Source organism: Gossypium hirsutum, chromosome A11 (assembly GCF_007990345.1).
Source record: "Gossypium hirsutum isolate 1008001.06 chromosome A11, Gossypium_hirsutum_v2.1, whole genome shotgun sequence".
Taxonomy (NCBI): domain Eukaryota; kingdom Viridiplantae; phylum Streptophyta; class Magnoliopsida; order Malvales; family Malvaceae; genus Gossypium; species Gossypium hirsutum.
The window spans coordinates 120,481,947-120,497,202 of NC_053434.1; the positions used below are offsets into that span (position 1 = coordinate 120,481,947).

The following is a 15,256-nucleotide window of genomic DNA, read 5'->3' on the forward strand; positions in this document are numbered from 1 at the left end:
GCACCTAGTGGTTTCAATGTCATCATGAAGAGAGAAACTCTGAGAGGACCAAATCCTCTTCACGATTCTAGTTCTCCGTAGGTACCTAGTGGTTTTAATGTCATTGTGAAGAGAGAAACTCCGGGAGGACCAAATTCTCTTCATAACTCTAATACTCTAATAGCTCCAAGCATATAATTAATCAGAGTCTTTTTTTTTTAGAATAATCCAAGTCAATTTTCATTATTAGTGTAACAATCCACAATTATTTAAATAAAATAAGACATTGTTTTATACATTATTTTATGAAAAGTTATGTTCTTTTATTATCATGGTTTTACTGTTCTTCAATTTCATAGATTAGAGATTGAATACATCAACTTATGAAAAAAAAATTGTTCTGTGGAAAGCTATAATGATTTATTTATTAGATTAATCCAAACAGAAACTATTTTAAGATCTTATAATAAGATATAATATATTATCATTTATCATGGAAATAATTATGTTAATCTTATAAGATCTTACGTTAGTATTATTTAAAATAAAAGTACTTTATTTTTATTTTAAAATATAATTTATTTAATTCAGAATATATTATATAAAGTAGAGGGTTCATTTAAAATATATTATATATATGTGTGTTTTATTCCATTGAAATATAATACAAGGTCTAATTATTGTTTTAGTCCTTGTACTATATTGAAATTCGAGACTTGATCATTCTATTGTTATAGGTTCGAGTTTTCTTGGACTCGAGTTTATTTTGTCAACTTTACTCTATATTCTATTTGTAATTTGTATTAAATAATTTTAAGACTGTAATTAAAAAATAGCCTATATAATTAAAAAAAATCACTTAATATTTTTTAAAAAAATTTGTGATTTAATATGATTATATATATTTGAAAACATAAAATCATGAATTCCAAACATTTAAGTATTTATGTGCTATTTTTTTCAACTGAAATAATCTTTTGGAATGAAAATTTTCAAATACACCCATAGTTTATTTATAAATTCCCAATTTTATGTTTGAACAAATAAAAAGAAAAGAAAAGAAAAACATGGGTATAGGTGTTGCCAATTAAAATTGATGAATGAATTGTACTATTTTTATAAAAGTAAACATCAAATATTATTTTCATAAATGAAGGAATGAATTGATACGACCCGCCCCCGGGAACGGCTATTGTTTCAGCCTACAAGCGAGGCTCATCGTGTTTGCAAGCTGGACGTAGCTCAATTTTATTTTGTGGAGCTTCAATTAGCTTGTTTCCAGCTCTTTACAACCTCAATGAGCTCGAACTAGCTCAATAAACTCATTTTAGTTTCTTTTAGTTTTGCATTTTTTTTATTATTTTGCTGGAATAAATTTTAGTTAATTTAGTTTAAGCTAATTAACTAATTTAACTAGGTGTTAATTGTGCCTTTAAGTCATTTAATGTGTCTTATTATTTTCGGCATTAATAAGTTGAGTTAATTAATTTGTCTTGATCTAGTTAAATTAAAGATGTCTTGATTTTATTTAGTTTGTCTAAATTTATACATGCATTAAATCTGTCCAGCCGAATTTATGTGTCATGTTTATTAATATTCAAGTTGTCACAATGATAATTAGGATGTTCACATTATGTTTTTAATTAAGTTCATTTGTGTTATGTAGGTGCACCCGAATTTGAAGATACATTGGGCAGATTCATGCATGTAGATTCAATGAATGTGAAGGTGCATGTGCAGCTGGTTTAATGCATTAAAGTTGATTAATTTTAGTGTTTTTCAAGGCAACTATTCGGCCAAAAGTGTCCAAGTTGTTCATCCCTCCAAGCTTGGCCGATTCTCTTCTCAAGGGAGCATAAAGGCTATTCACACCATGGCTGTTCGGTTCAGCCATGTTCACACCATGGGGACTCTTCAAAACCTTCCATTCACACCCCAAAAAGGCTGCTCAATTCCTTTTTTAATGCTGGTCGTTTTTCATCAAGAGTTGCCTAATGAATGAGTCAATTAAACTCATTAGGTGAACTTGGCTGCTACATGAATCTCCGAAATTCATTTGATCAATTTGGAAGCTTTAATTTTTGGTCACCATTCAGCCGAATCTACATTGGCCAATATACATGGATTTAAGCTGAATTTATTTCAATGTTTGCTTAGATATTAAGTCTTGAACTTGTCTATTCGGCTACTAGTCACTCAAGCTATAAATAGTTGCTGAATTTCTTGTAAAAGGACTTTTTGCCAAATTTCTGAATGAAATATAATTTTAGTGAGAAATTCACTCTCTTTATTCTCCAAAGCTCAAACTGACTTATCTTCAACGAGTGGCGTCAATCTGACTTTGTTCGAACTTATCACCCATTGGTGTGGCGTTCTTCATACCGTAGGTTCCTATTTGCTAAATAGAGGGTCTCGGTTTTTATCCTATTTCCATTTCTTTCTTTGAAACCTTAAGCCCGGGTCCTTATTTGATAATAAGGGTTCGATCTTGTTTCATCGAATTACCCAGCAAACAACAACCCATCAAACTCCTTTGTTCCTAAAGCCATCCAACTTCAAACACCAAGACTTGAATTTGATTCAATTCCGACACTACCTAATTTCGATCGGGAAAGATTACGACTCGTCTGTACATCCGAAACGAGCTCGTATCATGAATTATTTTAAGAAAATATTACAAAAAAAAGGAACATCAAATATTTCCATAAATTTTAGATAATTACTTTATGGAAACATTATAAGTAAATGGATATTATATCTAAAAATAATTATTATTATGTATCAATGCTATTTAATAGTGGGATTCTAATTGAAAAATTGCTCATATAAATATAATGCATTACACAATGCTTCTTATCATAAGTCATATTTTTAATTTAAACTAAAAATGCCTTTGTCTATGTTACTCGTGATTTCTGAACACAAAAAGTTTGATAGTATAAACTCTTCATAATCACTTTATCGTGAAGAGAAAAATTTCTGAAGGGTCGAATCCTTTCATAACTGTAATCTTTCGTAGACACCTAGTGGTTTTAATATTGATGTGAAGAGAGAAACTGGATATTAGCTCAATTTACATATTTATTGTACTTAATTTTGATTAATTTTTGAATGAGACGTCATTAATTTTAGGTTTATTATTTGATTTTTGATTAGTGCACAAGTAAGATCGGAAAGTAAAAAAGAATTAGAAATTGAATTGATATAAAAGTTTGGTTGAAGGATCACAATAGAATTTTTAGAACTTCATTTAGAAGATTTATTTGTAAAAATATTATTGTAGAAGTCCAAATTACCCGGATCCGATTACATCAAAACCCAACCAAACCTCTAAACCCACTAAAACCCTTAACCCATGACCCATTTACATTTACCCAAAACCATTACAAAACCCAAATATTAAACCCAATTCAAAAGCCCATTAAGCCCAAAAAAAACCTAACCCCCCAAAAAAACCAAAAAACCCTAGCCACCTAGCCACTTTCCCACTTGCCCCATTTTTTCTCTCATTTTTGATATCCATTGTCTGCCACCATCACCTACAAAATAGAAAAAGAAATAATAGAAAATCATGTAAAAGATGACTATAAAAAGCCATTCAAAAATCATGTAAAGGGGGGGCATTGATATATAAAAAAAGAAAGATTTAAACAAAAGATAGCAAGCTGATCAAAAAACCAATTCATCACACGAAGGTCTTATACTTTTTAGTTTATTTTTTTTATCTTTTATCTTTACTTTCTTCTTTCGCATATTTATACTCTTATTTCTTTTATTTTTATATAAAAAACATATATATATACATAGATAAAAAATATTACAGTAAAAAAAACAATTTTTTTTACCTTTTCCGGCCACCGTGGACGGTGGCCGGCGGCGGTCCGATGACCGGACAGCGACCGGCCTTGTGGCCAGAAATCACCTCACCCCTCTCCCTCTCTCTCTTTTTTTTGCTTTTCAAGTGCAAGAATGAATTTTTTTGAAGAAAAAAGGGCCTTTTATAGCCCCCCAAAACGACGTCGTTTTGGGGTTGGCCATTAAATCCCAAAACGACGTCGTTTTGACTTGGACCGGTTCGACCCGACCCGAACCGCCTAGAATTCGCGGGTTTTTTTAAGGAAGGGCTAATTGCGCTTTTAGCCCTTCCATTTTTTATTGTTTTGCAATTAAGTCATTATTCGTTTTTTTAATTTGGCCCCAAAATTTATCGCGATTTTCAATTTAGTCCCCGTTGATGTGCTGAGTTTTGATGGGAAGGAATATTTGTTGTTTTGGCCCCCACTATTTCCGCGCATGTTCAATATAGTCCTTTCCTTTTATTTTTATTTCAATTTTACCCCAAATATTTTGTTTTTAGTTCAATTTAATTCTTTTTAGTTACTTTACTATTTAAATTAATTATTTTAGTATTATTATTATATTTCATTTACTTATGTAGTGTGTTAATAATTTTTTTATCATTTCTAATACGTATATATATTATATGTATTATATATATATTATGTATATATATTTTAATGCCATTAGTTATATATTTCTTATGTATATATTCTTAAATACTATTATATATACATATATATTTTTTTAAATACCATATTATGTATATATTATTACAAATTATTACTATTGCTAGTGTAAGGCCCAAAATTTGCCCGACCCAAGCAAACACAAGAAAACCAAAACAAAATATAAAATAAAATAAACAAATAAAAAACCACAGTCCATTACAGTCCATTTACAAAAAAACCAAGCCCAAATTAATATTAAACCTAGACCCAACCCCAAAAGTACACCGGCCAAAATGGCCCAAAAATTTTTAGAACAAACAGAACCCTAGGGCTCTCTCTCTCTCGCGCCGTAGCCAAGCCCCGGCCCTGGCCTCCGTACCCTCCAGCAGCCACGCACACGCGCCTCCGTACCCTAGCCTGGACCCGTACCCTCGCCCTTATACTTCAAATGGGTTATTTACGATAAAAGTCCTTCCCTTTTGCATGGTTATTCGATTACAGGCAATTTGCTTTATTTCTTTTTTTGAATTTAGTTCGGCAATTTTGGCGTGTTTGCGCTTTGGTCCATGCCTCTGTGCTGCGTTTTAGAACTTGGGTTATTCCCAGTTCTAGTCCCTGTAAGTTGACGCGCATCGTACATTGGTCCTCTGTTGATTATTTTGTTTTTAAATTACCCTTTTTGGTTTTAATTTTATTTTAATTACGTTTTTATTTCCTAAAAGAGTTTCATTTCATAGTTTCTTTACTCTTAGTAACTCATTTGTATATTTTGAAATACTTTGGTAAATTTTTTATTGTGAATTTGTTTATGTCATATCATCTTTATATTTTGTAAACTATTTTTTTTATAAATGTTTTCATAAATCATTATATTTATATATCTTATAATAAAATTAACTTTACTGTATGTACATTATTAATGTCATATTATTTCATATGTTTTTTTAAATCCATTCATACATTTTAATATACATTTATGTTATTTTAATATGTTTTGTATGCATGTTTTACATATTATTTAAATTATTATCATACATATATACTTATTTATCGATACTCATATTTAATCCATATATATATTATTAACATCATGTTTTTTTTTAAATAAATTCACACGTATACATGTTTTATAAATCTATTTTGTGTATTATGATTTGTCGTATATCTTTATTTTTTTGTATTACATATTATTTTAAATTATCATGTGTTTTGTTAATTTTTAAAAGGTGCTTAAAGTATTCTACGTGCAATTTGGTTCAAACTATTACTCTATAATATTTATTTCAATAATTATACTATTAGTTTCTATGCAATTTTGTCAAATTTTATATTATGTGTTTTAAAAACATTCATTCCATAAATATATTTTAATGATTGCAGGCATATATTAAGCTTGTCTTTACAAATGTTTTTTTGTATCCATCAATCCATCAATTCCTATAGTATGTGTCATACACTTATCATTGTTTTAAAATAATTTTATACCATATTGCTTCCTCGATTTATATTTTGTTTTATGCATCTAGTAGTAATCATTTTATGTTACGTCATGCATGTTGTTGTAGCATATTATTTGTTCATTGTCTTATGTTGTCATGTTAATTATTCTCCACGCATAATGGAAGTTGAGTTATATTTTCAAGTTAGTTATACTTAGTTGCTTAAATGTTTGTTAGTTGATTAAATAAGTTGTATTATCTTCATTTCTCCATTGTCGTATTTTTATGCGTACACATATTACCCCTTATTATCGTTTTCCACTCAATTTTTGAAACTCGGTTTTATAAAATCCAAATTTCATGATTAATTTCATCTTACTAAAAAATGAGTTAATGTGTTTTAAGCTAGCTTCACAACTATTAGGAATTCTTTAAAACGAAAGCGATATTCGATACTTGGTAATTCGTGGGAATCGTGCCCTAACGTGTTGGGTTGCAATTTCTCGTTTACCCAAAATAATCGAATATCCCTTCAAAATTTCACTCATGCCTTTTGAGAATTCTTTAAAATAAAGGCGATGTGCGATATTCGGCAATTCGTGGAATCGTGCCCTAACGTGCTGGGTTGCAATTTCTCGTTTGCTTAAAATAATCAAATATCCCTTCAAAATTTCATTCATGTCTTCTAAAAATCGTTTAAAACTAAAGCAATATTCGGCGTTTTACAATTCGAGAATCATGCCCTATCGTGCTGGGTTGTGATCTCTCATTTGCTCAAAACAATCGAATATTCCTTTAGGTTTTCCCTCATGTTTATTAAAAAACCTTTCAAAACGAAGGCGATGTCCGATGTTTGGCGGTTTGAAAATCGAGCCCTCTCGTGCTGGGTTGCGCTTTTTCATCTGCTCAAAACAATCGAAGATCCCTTCGAAATTTCACTCGAGAGGCAATGTTCAATGTTCAGAAATTCGAGGAATCGTGCCCTACCGTGCTGGGTTTCGGTTTTTCGTTGGACCAAATAACTGGGCATCCTTTTGTTAATTTCAAATTATAAACTTTCGGACGTCGAAACAAAAAGATTTTTGACAAGCAACTCGGGTTATTCAACAATTATTAAAAAGAGCCACATTCCAAAAATATTTTTTTTAGACATAAGGACAGTATTTAATTGATTTGGTACCAATTTTGGGCGTAGTGAGGGTGCCAATCCTTCCTCATGCGTAACCGACTCCCGAGCCCGTTTTCTAAAATTTTCGTAGACCAGAGTCGTTGTTTTAGTAAATCGCAAATGTTTTATTAAAATAATCAAATTCTTAGGTGATCCGATCACACCCAAAACAAAAAGATCGGTGGCGACTGCCTTATTTCTGTTTTTTTCAAAAGTCGATTCCCCCATTTTTCATTAAATTTAAAACTTTAAAACTTTTGAAAGAGGGATGGTTTCGACAGCTAGTATTATTATAACTATTATTATATTAGTGTATATTTTATGTACATATGTATATATATATTTGTACATATCATTATTTTATATTATTGTTGTAATTTTTTTATGTATATATTTTTTATGTACGTTTCCTAATATTTTCTTTTATTGTAGATATTATTATTATTATTACATACTTTAATTATATGCATATATATATGTATTTTTATGTACATATTATTATTTTATATTATTATTACCAAATATATCATTTTTCCTATTTTATTATTAGTACATGATTTGTTTTGATTTTGTAAATATCATTATTATTGTTATTCTAATATTCTAGTATTCCATGTTAATATTTTTCATTAATGATATCATTTTTTTGCGTCCTTTATCTATTTTTAATTTCTCACTTTAGGAATATTTTTTCTCATGTTTGAAACAAAAATAAGGCAATGTACCGATTTAATATTAAGCCATCGATTTCATCGCTATGTTGGGTGAAATTCGTCGGCTTGTGTTAAAAAACGGGACACCCTTTCTAAAAAAAATTGAAAACTAAAAATTCTCATTTTTCAATTGGATCACGAGTAAATGTCAAATTGAATTCGTACTTTTGAAAATCAAGACAATACGAGTTTAACAAGATACCAATTTTGGGCGTCGCAAGGGTGCTAATACCTTCCTCGTGCGTAACCGACTCCCGAACCCAACTTTACTCTGGCTTTTGACGTAGACCTAAATTCGGCCTTCATTTTTGTGCAAGAATAAGTTTTCTTTTCTAAAAAGGATGATTTATTAGGTGTCCGGTCACACCTAGAAAAAAGATCGATGGCGACTCTCTTTTTTAATAAAATCGAAAGTCGGTTTTTAAATTTTCAAATAATCGCCTTAATTAGCGACCGAAAGCAGAAATTTTTACGTCGCTACAATTACTTTAAAATTTTTTGATTAGGATAATATTTTAATTAATTTACTAGTACTTTATCTCTTAAGTTATTTTAGATAACTCTTTAATAATATTAGATTAAATTTCATGAGTAGCTAAATTTTCCATCTACCTTTAGGCCGATAAATAATCCGGTAGAGAGTTATGAGATATGAGCCTACATTTTAAAACCTTCAATCTGGTATTTGTCGTTTCTCCGGTTTAGGAGATAGACACCGTCATCTCACAAATTTATATTAATAACAAGTTAAACAAAACTCGTTGATTCAGTTTTGATAGGCGTACTGTTAGAAGTATCGAGTCGAACGTCTATTGTATTTGGTCTACCGAAAAAAAGTTGGCTCGTCCAAGTAAGAAGTTAGTTGGCTTCTATCAAGGTAAATAGCAATCGGATTTAAATGACCTGAGCAGTTGAGGTTGTTGGTTCGAGTTTGGCCCTTCTAGTTCACAAGGCTATCGAAGAGCTAAATCTTGGATGCGTGTTTTGTGGTTGTTCGTTTGATAAAGATTAGTTGTTGGGCATTCTTGTAATTAATTTACACATAGAAGGGTTGGTGATTTTGGGCATCCTCGATCACTATAACTAACTTATTGGTTGAAGGAAAAGACTTCTTATCAATGATTAGTTTGAAATCAGAACAAAATCGAGCATGAAGCTAGAAATTTGTCATATCACTTTATTTAATTAATTTTCGTTTTGTTTATTTTTACTGTTATTTTAGTTTCAATTATTTTTATTATTTCTATTAGATTTAAATCCCCCTTTTGAATTTTGCACAGACCATCACACGTCGTGGGCACGACAGTTGCCTAGATGCACAAACTTGGTTGAACCGGACAATAATTTTAGATATTCCAATCTCTGTGGGATTGACCCTGCCCCCTATATTGCTATTTTTTTACTGCTTAGGCTTAGGAATATTATTTTTGGTGGATTCAACACCCATTAGAAACTCCGAGAAACCAAATCCTCTTCATAACTCTAATCCTTCGTTGACACCTAGTGGTCTTAATACCATCGTGAGACTTTAGGAGGGCCAAATCCTCTTCATAACTCCAATCCTTTGCAGACACTTGGTGATTTTAATATCATCGTGAAGAGACAAATACCGGAAGGACCAAATACTCTTCATAGTTCTAATCCTCTATTAGCACCTAGTGGTCTTAATATCATCACGAAGAAAGAAACTCCAAGAGGACCAAATCCTTTTTATAACTCTAATAGACACTTGGTGGTTTTAATATCTTTATTAAGAGAGAAACTCTAGAAGGACCGAAACCTCTTCATAACTCTAATCCTCCGCTGACACCTAGTAATTTTAATATTAATGTAAAGAGACATACATCAGAAGAATCATAACTCTAGCCCTCCACCGGCACTTAGTGCTTTTAATATCATCATGAAGAGACAAATGCCAGCAGAATCAAATCCTTTTTATAACTCTAATCATCGCTAGTTCCGGACAATTGAATAATCCAAGTAAAACTTTGGCTAGGAATAAACTTTTTATGGGCTTGGACACAAATAGTCCATTTTAGAGTATAAAAATAATTTTATATTAATATTTATATATTTTTATAATTAATTTAAATAAAAATATTTTAAAGAAATTTTAATATAAATTTAGGTTAGGAGAGGCCTATCTTTCATTTTCTTAAAAAAAATTGAAAGAATTTTCTTAAAAACTTTTGTGTATGAAGCAAGGTTGTTGACACCATACAGAATTGGTTGGATCGGGAATTAGTCGATAAATCAGGTCGAAGTAAGGAAAAAAATTGATTGACCCGTGAATGGACGCGATTCAATTAAACTAGTTGAATTAAGTTTTTATCATTTTAATTATAATTTTTTAAAATTTTATAAATTTTAAATAATTTATTTAATTGAATCCAGATCGATCACTTAAATAAAAAATCGATAATTTAACCTATTCGATCACATGTCTAATTTCGAAACTGGAATATGTTGGGATAACAAATATAACAACAACAGATAATTAAACTGAACAACAACTGCCTTATTATTTTTCTCACAAATATAACTTAGGTGCAAGTACACTCCATATAGATTTTCTCCATTACAATCACCATATATGTAACAAAGCTGATTATTCCACTCCACTTCATAGCCTGAGCTTTTATTCATTAACTTATTATTAATCCAAGCACTTGATCTTCCATATATATATGTATATATATATCAGCCATCAACTTTCATGTCTGTTTCTTCATCCCATGGAAACGGCTTCATTGGCGTGGTTGCATCAAGAAGGTCTTCAATCGGAATCTTCGGCTTTGAACGTTTCAATGGCTTCAGTTCTTTACCATACTTTGCCGGGTCTGAACAATACTCCTACAAAAACAAAACGAAAAAAAAAGTAACTAAATCAAACTCGAATAGCTTACGGAAAAAACTCATCTTATACGTACTTGGTCGGCATGCATCTTCTTCACGAAAATTTTGAACAGCTCGAAATTGGTGTCTTCGAATAAATCATCAGATGAACGAAGGTAGGTGAAGCCATGCATCTTTGGTACCCCCTTGTTTGTTATACCATTAGGCCTTGCGTTCAATAGGATTTGATTGTACGCATAGCTGTCGTACCTCGACAACGCATTCTCGCCTGCAACTTCAATATGCTCTCTCCACGCTCCACTGAAAACCTATTCGATGATAATTCAATCACGATTCGGGATTGAAACACACTAAAAACTAATAGTACATGAACCTTTTATAGATCTTCAAAACATCACAAAAACGTTTATCTTTTTTAGAGAACTTCACAGATAATATGACTTTCCGTGACGTTTACTAGAAAAGCCATTGAAATTCATACCTTTTGTGGCATTTTCGTAAACTAAAAAAAACATCACGAAAGATCAGATTTCTTGTAGTGATAGAATTCAACCGTCGATTTTTACCTGTTGAACAAGTTCTTGAGGCGCACTTTTAGCCGCAGCATCTTGCTCCGAGTCCCTCATCTCAAGGCACGTGAAATTCAGTATAGCAGTATCGTGCCTCGACAACATCCTAGCAATGGGGCGATACCCATCTCGATCGTACAGATTGTAATAACCAGCCGTTAGCTCGGCCGCATGGCTCGGGGAATTGTACCACCAGTGCATCCCAGATATCTAGCATCGTTTTCAAAAACATTGAATATTTTAATTTTCTTTTTTTTTTAAATACTCATGTCCAACACATATATCGGGCATATTTGCACTCACTTTTGCTGCTAACTTGAGCTTGCACCCTAGAAAAGCTTTGTTGGCCTCATCAAGGATATCATCACCATGGGTGATTAACTTGTTGGAATACCATGTCAAGAAGAATTTGCCTTTGTCAGTGAGATAAGTCCCATTTGATCCAAAAAACTCAGTTGAATCAGGTGTGTCATTGTATGTCCCAGCATTGTCTGGCAATTCCCATTCAGGATGACCTGCTTTTGTAGCTGCCTCTTTGAATGCTGCTTTTAGGTACTTGTCATAGCACTGCATGTAGGGTAGATTTTATGAAACATATAACATTATTAATTCCATGGAAATATCATGTAGTCTAATTGGTGTTTTTGTCCTTCTTGGTCCCTCTACTTGTATAGGGTTAGTAGCTGGTATAAATTTAGAGATGAAATGACCTAAACTGTTTGATGGATTCGGAACCAATCCGCTCTTATGAAGTAAATTTCCTTTTTAAAAAGTGGATGTAGGGTAAGATGAGATCATTTTTTTTATGTGGGAATGAAACAATTACAGTAATTGCTTACTTTGTTTTACCTTGTTGCGCTATATAAATTAACATTTTACCCTTATATATAACTATTAAAAGGGTAAACATGCAAAATGCATTATAGAAAACAAAAACCTAATGTTTTATGTTAAATTTTTTTTGAAAAGTTATGTATAAATATTTGTTTGCCTTTGAAAAGATTAAAAGTATTAGAAATAATTAGCAAAAATCAAATTGAGGTGGGACTGGGTGGGGATGGATATGGGACAAGTGGTGGATCAAAATGTGCTAATTTTAGAGTGATGAATTTCACAACATTTGTCTCTGCCCTACTCCATTGTTATCCCTATAAAAGTTATTAATAGTGTGTTAACATAATTTGGTATACTTTGGTCCCTACCTTTAAAATGTTAGTAGTAGGTCTAAAATAACTCTGTCATAACTATTAACAACAAGATGTATCAATTTGGACCTACTTCTAATATTGTAAAAGAATAGGGGTTAATTCTGCGGAATCAAAGTAGAAAGATCAAACACCAAAATTCAGCATAATAGAGGGATTAAAGCCAAAAATAAACCTATATATATGTTTTTTTTTAGACCTGAAATTCTCCAATGCCAGGGAAAACCCATCCCAGGCTTTGAGGATAAGAGGGATATCTAAGCTCGCCTGCAGCACCAAGTCCCACTTCTATATCAATTATCACTTCTCCTATAAGATCTGCCATTGTCTCCTTGAAGCTCTTCATGTAATCACCATAAACCTGAAATTTGTTGTACAATCTTTCTCAGTAGGCAGTGTAAATTATATAATATAGATATATTTAACTTGGATTTTATCTTCTTTTTTTTAAGGGAAAGGGGTAGAGGTTGTTTAGGAATCCATTTCAGGATTGGTGCTGATTTAAGACATGATATCAAATTTTTTTGTCACTTTACCCGTGATTCAATAAGAGAACTTACCAAAAGATTTCATTAAAGGGGTTCAAACAATAAATATACCAAAGACAAAGATACCTACCCCCTGTCCTTGTCTCCGTACCACTTGGTTGCATTGGTGAATATAATTAATAAAGAATACTTGTTTGAATAATTATCAATAGTGGGAGCTACAATGATGTTGCCTCCCAAAACGCAGATATGTGATAGAAACTGAAATTTAATTATTTTTGAATGTTCAAAATGTAATTTCACAATTATTTTAATTTATAATTTCAAATTTTTTAAAAGGATTAAAAATAAATTTTACCATTTTAGCCCTCTTGGCACCATCCTTGCATGCAATATGTCTTATTTATATTTTACGTGAAAATATATAATAAGGTATTACACTACCAATAATTGTTTAGGACAAAGCGGAGAGCCGATGATATGGTTGGGTTCTCCAGTGAAGAAAGAGATAGAAAAAGATGGAGTGGAGACCCAAACCTCTCTTCTTAGCCCTCTTAAGGTACTTATATACGGTCTTCTGTGGAGTTGCATTAATGCTCTACTAAATGTAGGGTGGTTATATGAACCCATTAGATTTATAGTGTCCAATTACGTATAATTTTATACATTATCAATAAATTAGATAGCTAACAAAATTATTCGAGTTTACTGTAAGTGCATCAAATATAAATCCTGTACCTGGACAGCAGTTCTTCCATGGAAAAGAGGGAGATGATCAACACCAAGAGTGAGGTACTCCTTGTTCCTATCACCTTCCCTATCGGTGTAAAAGATATCAGGGTTTGCTTCTCCGATATCAAGCACCCATTGTGGGATTGGGATAGTCACTTCATCTTCTACATTCCCACCACATTGATGGAACGACATTATAGCTTGCATTTTCAATCCACATTCTTTGATTAGCTCCACCAAGCTCCGGTATGCACTCCAATCGTATTGCTTCGGTCCTTTCGATTCCACTATTCCCCACCACACGTCAGACATTACCCCATCGATACCGGCCGTTTTCAGCTTCAACAGCTGCTGTTTCAGGCCTTCTTTGTCTAGGAGTACGTTATCGGTTGATATTATCCCCAACTGTGTGATACATTGGCCAACAAAGGTGAGCTTTGATGCAATGATCGGTAAAATTTTGGATTTCATTTTTGCATTTTATTTTTCGTAATTTAATCTTCTTCTTTTGTGATCGTATTAGTTTGAGGGACGAAGCTAAAAGTTCGATATTGGGGACATAAAGTAAAATTTTAAAAGTTTAAGGGGCCAAAGGTTAAAATTTTGTTTAAAAAAGAGTTAAATTAAATACTTTGTTATTAGAAGGGACTAAAATTGCTATTACTCCATTTAACCAAAGGGGGCTAAGGCCCCCCTAGCCCCTTAACTACACCCCTGATCAATTTGTTTAAATAGTTAATATTATCTATTAATCCATATAAACATTTTAAATGAAATAGTTAAATAAAAAGAGCAAATTATGTCAAATTATAGGGATTGAATATTAAATTTAAGTGTAATAGAAAGATCAAATTTGTAATTTGACAAACATATTCCGGTATGATTAATTCCCCTTGAACGTCACTAAACTATGAGATAAATTTAAAATTGATCTTTCAAATTAAAGTATTGTTCCAATCAAGTACCTCAATCAACCTGGTTTTCAGTTTTAGCATTAAATACACAAACTTAGATCTAACGTATTTCAAAATATTTAGTAATCCATACATGTTTAAAAAAAGAACCACATTAGATCCAAGTCGATATTTAACGTTAAAAGCTGACCTCCTAGATTAAATGGTAAAATTGTAATATAAGGCCCTCCAATGAGTAAAACATTAAATTTAAGTATTTTAAACCTTTAGTTAAATGGAAAAAAAAATTCACCCTTCTAAATAACAAAAAAATTCTTGACTTTGCTTCTGAATTAAGATTCTGCTCTGATGTAATTAACCCATAAAAAGGGATTACATATATTAAAATGCAATTGGGAGCCTTACCGGGAGCATGACAGACAGGCACATAATTAGCCAACATTTTTTTGCTCTCAGCCATGGATGAACTTCTAAGAGAATTGCAATAAACTTCAAACAAGATTTATACACGTGAAGAAAAGAAAATGGAGATTGCAGTGATGAACAAATGGAGATCATACCTCTCTATTTATAGGCAAAAAAAAAATTGGAAAGGACAAATTAAAATCTATAATGCATTAAATTGTTGGGTACAATCTTTGGGATATCTTCATCATTGCTTTGGTTGAAAACACCTGCGAAAATC

At 31.7% G+C, this 15,256-nt stretch overlaps 1 pseudogene; it reads right to left on the minus strand.

Annotated features, from left to right (window-relative positions):
• Positions 1 to 10,271: 10,271 nt before the first annotated feature.
• On the minus strand, positions 10,272 to 15,256 carry LOC107963536 (beta-amylase-like; annotated as a pseudogene).